The sequence below is a fragment of the Camellia sinensis genome, chromosome 2 (assembly GCF_055761805.1).
Source record: "Camellia sinensis isolate YWXY chromosome 2, ASM5576180v1, whole genome shotgun sequence".
NCBI lineage: Eukaryota > Viridiplantae > Streptophyta > Magnoliopsida > Ericales > Theaceae > Camellia > Camellia sinensis.
In genome coordinates, this window is record NC_138962.1 from 154343464 (window position 1) to 154349277 (window position 5814).

Sequence of the window (5814 nt, forward strand, 5' to 3'; positions counted from 1 at the left end):
ATCAGCCACAAATTTGGAGCGTTATTTACAGATTTCAATTTATAGGTAATTTAGATTCCATCACTTTTGGCATTGTTCGCACAATCATCTTTGTTTGTTTGCTGAGAAAAACAGAGGAATGAAAAGTAAAATACATTTGGAATCTTATAAATAGTTATTTTCACGTTGAATTTGATTCTTGGAAAATATAAAGAAAAAAGGCAAACGGTTAAATTCTTGAGATTTCTTGTTCCCTTGGTTCACAATGAATGAAAATGAGAAAATTTTAAGATGTAAACCTCCTGTTTTCTTTTGTTTACTTAGGAACCAAACAGAGCATTGAATTATGGTCTTGTTTGATTTCTTGAATGAATGATGCTATAAATTTTTTATTTTATTTTATTTATTTTTTGTATTATAGCGTTTCTAATGGCTCAGATCATGTTCTATCTAGCTTCCTTCAATGTTTGATTCATTTTTTGGTTTTGGTACTGATGAGATAATTGTAAGATGATTTAATGATCCTGAATTTTCAAATTAGTGATTTGTTTGATTTATCTCACCCTTTTCTTGGAATTCTACCCATATGGGCAATACCATGTCTAAATGAATTATTAGTTCAAAACCCAATTTTCATAGCCAAACATTGAATTACGTGTTATGTTGGATTACTAATCCAATACCAAGATCATGGAAGATGATCCTCTCTAGCTAGCACTTTCTTCATTCGACAAATGTGGTCTTTGGATCAACTGTTAGATGATGACTGGATAAAGAAAGTGTTGAAGGCAATATGAATCTCAAGATCATATCGACCCAAACAATAAATCACCATTTTATGTAACTGGGGAGAAATTGTCCTCCTTGTAGAAATATATTCTTGTTATTCAGCTGACGTGGATTGTTCAGTTGTCCATGCTCTGGCTTGGCTTTCTTGATCATACTATCATCAAGAAATGATCTATAAATATCTCGTCCACATGATTTGTATTAATAAGCTAATACAGTGGTTTTTCCTTTAATGCTTGAGTTGACAGAAAAATGAAAATGATTTTCAATTGATTGAAAGTGATATGAATTTTGTACAGTTGTACTCATCAATGAAAACCATAAAAAACGTTGCATTTGGCATAATCATTACTAGAAAGAATGTCTATATTATTTATGATAGTTGTTGAATTGTTGCAATGGCATGTAGTCTGATTTTAATTTTTTTTTTTTCTAGACATTTTCTTTCCCTTTTTTCTCCTTAATTGTTTACCAAGAATTTCCCTTTTTAAGTAAAATTGTAATTTTCAAACGATATATGTATACATATATCTTCTGCAAGCTCACATAGGTGATAGCCCAAACAAAGTTCTCTTCTCTTTTTTATTTCATGAAAATATATACCAACCAATTTCTTCAATTCCATTGGAACAAACTAGCAAGCTATTGTCGGAGTGCATTTTCAGTAGTGTTAAACCATCTTGTTAATTTTGATCCCAATCAATTAAATAAACAAAATTAAGCCTCAAGTCCATTTCATCGGATCAGAAGATGGAAAGGTGAAGCCTCGCTCGGTGGCTCACTTTCTCAGATCAACCTCCTTAGGAAGACGGACAGTTGAGACCTCGCTTAGGTTTCACTTTTGCTGATTTAGACAACTAGAATTAGTGGGAATATGTTTGATGTTGTGACTAGGATTTTAAATATCAGCTGTATTAGGATTTTTAACTTCTGATACTGATCTGATATATAAGTTTGATATTATTTGATATTTAATTGTACAGCCAAAACTAATATGTCAATACTATTATTTAAAACTATAATTGTAATGCCAGATAACAAGACAATTTTTGCACATTTATCATTTATGGCTGTACATGTATTCAATTTTTATTTCACTTTGGCCTTCTTGATAGTAAAGCCAACCAAGTCATTTAAAATGATCTCAACTACAGGGAATGGTACTTCTGACAATGTCAGTGTCAATTAAATTTTGGAAACCAACATGCACAAATGGGGTATGCAAGGCCTCATCATCCCAAACAGCATTCTTCTACTCAGCTCTTTACATCATAGCAGTTGGTGCTGGTGGAACAAAACCCAACATCTCCACCTTTGGTGCAGACCAGTTTGATGACATCAACCCCCATGAGAAGAAGCTCAAGGTCTCTTTCTTCAATTAGTGGACGTTCAGCTCCTTCATTGGTGGACTCGTAGCCACCCTTGGGCTTGTCTACATTCAAGAGAACTTGGGTTGGGGTTTAGGGTATGGTGTCCCTACAGTAGGACTCATTGTGTCCTTATTCATATTCTACATTGGTGTTCCTACTTATAGGCACAAGGTTAGGAAGACAGAGCCCAGGTGAAGACATGGTTAGAGTCATTGTCAATGCATTTGCCAACAGGAGGGTCAAGGTCCCCAGCCAACCATCTGAGCTTCATGAGTTTGGGCTGCAACATTACATCAATTGTAGGAAGAGGAAGGTCCACCACACCCCTAATTTTAGGTTAGTTCTTCTTCTTCTACTATTTCTGGCTAGTACTCTTTTTTTCTTTCATTGTTAATCTAATTGGGATGGATTTGCTTTCTTATGATATTTTGTGCATTCACTTCTCTTTATTAATGTTGCTTTTGTATTCTATACTTCGTGTTTCATTAATAAAGAATTTTCTTTTGCCAATAAGAAAAAATAAACCATTAAACTAGATGTTTCATAAGCACACACTAGAGTCTCATCTAAATCAAGAACCACCTGTGTGCAGAGTTGCATGAATCAGACTTGAAATATATTCAGTAGTGAGAAACTATAACACAACAGCGAAACATTATAGTAGCAGCAGCAGTAGACTAGTACTAGTAGTACAGTAGTACTAATACTATTAAAGCAAAAGGTAAATAACACCTTTATCCTACTTCCACATCTTCCCTTCGCTTACTCACTAAACTGAATGTGGTTTGCCCTATAGCTCATGATCCTTATTTTTCTTTTTCTTTTTTCTCAATGAAATTGGGCAATTGCATCTCCACTTTTGTCCAATCAATCCTAATGATTAATCAGGCAGTCATTTACATTGATAGTAACATTTTACTCCATGTTGGGAGCTAGCTTACCGAGGCAAATTACCAATTCTTTATGAACACACAACAAGATAAAACATTGAGCAGGAATGAGCAGTTAAAAGGCCCTTCTTATGTGAGTCTTTAGATTTCATCTGAGTTTTTAGATTTCAAATATGCTCATTTTATCAGCAACTGTTTTCTTCCTTCTGTACCATGAAAGCAAGACCAACCTTCTACCAGTTGTCTTCAATTTAATAAACATTCATAGAGTTAGAAAACACTAACTGCAGCAAAACATCAACAAAGTTATGCAAATAGAGACACATTTGAGAGTAACAACTAACATTCATTTGTCCTCTCCTCGGGGTGCCCTTTAATTGTCAATTCCTCCAAGGCACAAAACCAGACAAAATTACTCGAGAATTAAATGTCATCCAAGTTAGTCTCAGCTCTTTAGTCACTAGAAAAACAACTATAGTCTTTGAACTTTATGCAAAGCACTCGTCTGAATCTCCAACAAATCAGCAATAATAGAGGACTTGCATTCGGTCTATGCCTCAATGTAGACTGAACTCTCTGTATCTAAATAAAGCTAAGATCTATGCCTCAATGTTGAATAAGTTGTAATTCAATTCAGTCAATCACCCCAAATATATATATATATATATATATATTTCCTCAAGAAAGGATAGGCTTAATATCAACAATGATTGCACTTAAATAATATAATTATTTATTTGCTCAAAATCTTGTTTTTATGTAACCTATGCATAATACATGTAATTGAGCTTTACTTCTATCCTTCTGTATTTGACTTGGATAGTTGAAGCTCTCTCAAAATTCTCTGAAGCAGACTGTTTGTTGGTGATTTTTCTCATGGAGATATATCTGTATCTAGAATCTGGATACAGCCAAGACCACAATTTAAGTTGAATTTACTCTTTGATGTGGTCAAATTGAATTTCTATTGATAATTAGCATATTCATGCAGCACAAAAAATTTATGGTGGTAGAGTAAAGAATCTTGATCGAAGATTGTAGTATTAGGTAAATTTGAAATTGGCAACAATTGCATTAACAGCTAAGAAGCGTGGACACGGACACAATTTAAATATCTATTTTAGAAAAGTTGAATTCAGTCTCTGTATGTGTCTGAAAGATGTGCTTTATATATGAATTCTAGGATGGATATCTTCTTTAAGAGATTTGGGTGTTTTCTTTTTTTAGTTCTTTCAGCAGTTTCTTTTAGTGCACTCTCTTATTATTTATGTTTCTTTCTGAATTCTTGCCGTTCCTCTAATAGCTATTTTGGCTCAGATTTCTTGCTGTAGAAGCATTAAGTTTTCATTTGATCTAATTCCAGGGATAATTGTGACTTCTTGCGGTTGTAAATAGCTTAATATTATCATTAATGTACCTTTGTTTGGTTGTTTTTCTGTTGATACAGTTTCTGATTAGACGTTTATTCACTTGAGCAGGAATGGTGATGATGATTCAGTAGCTAAAATGAAGGCCGCTGAAGATGCCCTGCAAGAAAAGGAGAAGGTAATATTTTTTTGGGTCTACTACCTGCTATAAGTTGTAGCATTATTTGATTATTTGAATAATTTTTTCGTCCATAAGATAGGACATCTGCAGGGGCAAAGATTAGCCTTAAATTTTTTTTATTTTTTATTTCATTTCTCTGAGTTTTCAACTTTATCATATTGCATGTATTTGTTCGGATAGATTTGATGTTTCTGCATGCATTCTGTTGGCTTAAAAGTTGACTGTGATTTCCAGCAAAAACCTTCATTCGAGCTCTCTGGGAAGCTCGCTTCGGAAACTAACAGAGTCAGAGGTGATAATCTAATTGCCTTCATTTTAGGATAATGAATTTCATTTTGTTATTCACTTGGCTGAAGGGGGCACTCTTAAATAGAGCTGTGAACATGTTGATTTGTTGGTGTAAATAAATGTTATACTACATTTTGATGATTAAGGGGTGATCTCCTGCTTTCCATCATTTTGAATATGGCTACCTGAATATTGAGATATATCTTTTTGATTTTCTCAATCTGTTGCTTTGCTTGTATTACCACATGCTTTTCCTAGCTTATGACCTCAGTAAATTTCCATGGCAGTGACTGACATGTACTCACATATAGTCCTTCGAACATAGTTATTAATGTGTTGCATCGGAGTGGGCTGGTCCTTTCTAAAAGTTTTCCACAAAATTTAGAAAGCTATTTTGTAATATTTTTTTCAATATTTTGTCTTGGGAAGAAAATTTTCAAATATTGCTCTAAGTGAATATATTACATTTATGAAAGTTGCTGTTTAATTCTATCACCACTTTATGAGCAATGAATTTGTAACTTAATCATGTGATCTTATGTGGTTTGGACTATGCTATGATTTGTTAAACATGTTAGTAATGTTTCAAAATAACTCCATTATTGGTTTTTGGTTGGGCAGCCCTTCTCCCCCCAACCTTTCTATTCTTGTAGATTCACATCGTACCTACAATGTCAATTGAAACAGATTGAATTGCTCAAATGGGGATTTGGAGCATCTGTTGTTAGAAGTGATGGTCACATGAGCTTGCATTGTTTTTTATTTTTAATTTTGTTTTCAAACTTAGTTTATTTTTTATTTTAATAAACATCAATTATTAATTCTTAATAATTGTTTACGACAGGTATTTTTTCAAGCATATAAAATTAGCACAACTTTAAAAATAAAAAAAAATAAAAATAAAGGCTATGGCGGCGTTTTTTGAACGTCACTCTATCCCTACCCCAACG

The 5814-nt window shown here is 33.4% G+C and overlaps 1 long non-coding RNA gene across 2 annotated transcripts; it reads left to right on the forward strand.

Moving 5' to 3' along the window:
- The first annotated feature begins 1138 nt into the window (after positions 1-1138).
- Positions 1139-5544, forward strand: LOC145819713 (uncharacterized). 2 transcript variants are annotated; one of them, XR_014360481.1, is made up of 4 exons: positions 1139-2132; positions 2303-2474; positions 4507-4573; positions 4811-5544. It is a non-coding gene; the product is annotated as an uncharacterized LOC145819713 (long non-coding RNA). The 2 variants fall into 2 exon arrangements; XR_014360482.1 differs by lacking the exon at positions 1139-2132 and having other exon boundaries at positions 2160-2474.
- The last annotated feature ends 270 nt before the right edge of the window (positions 5545-5814 follow it).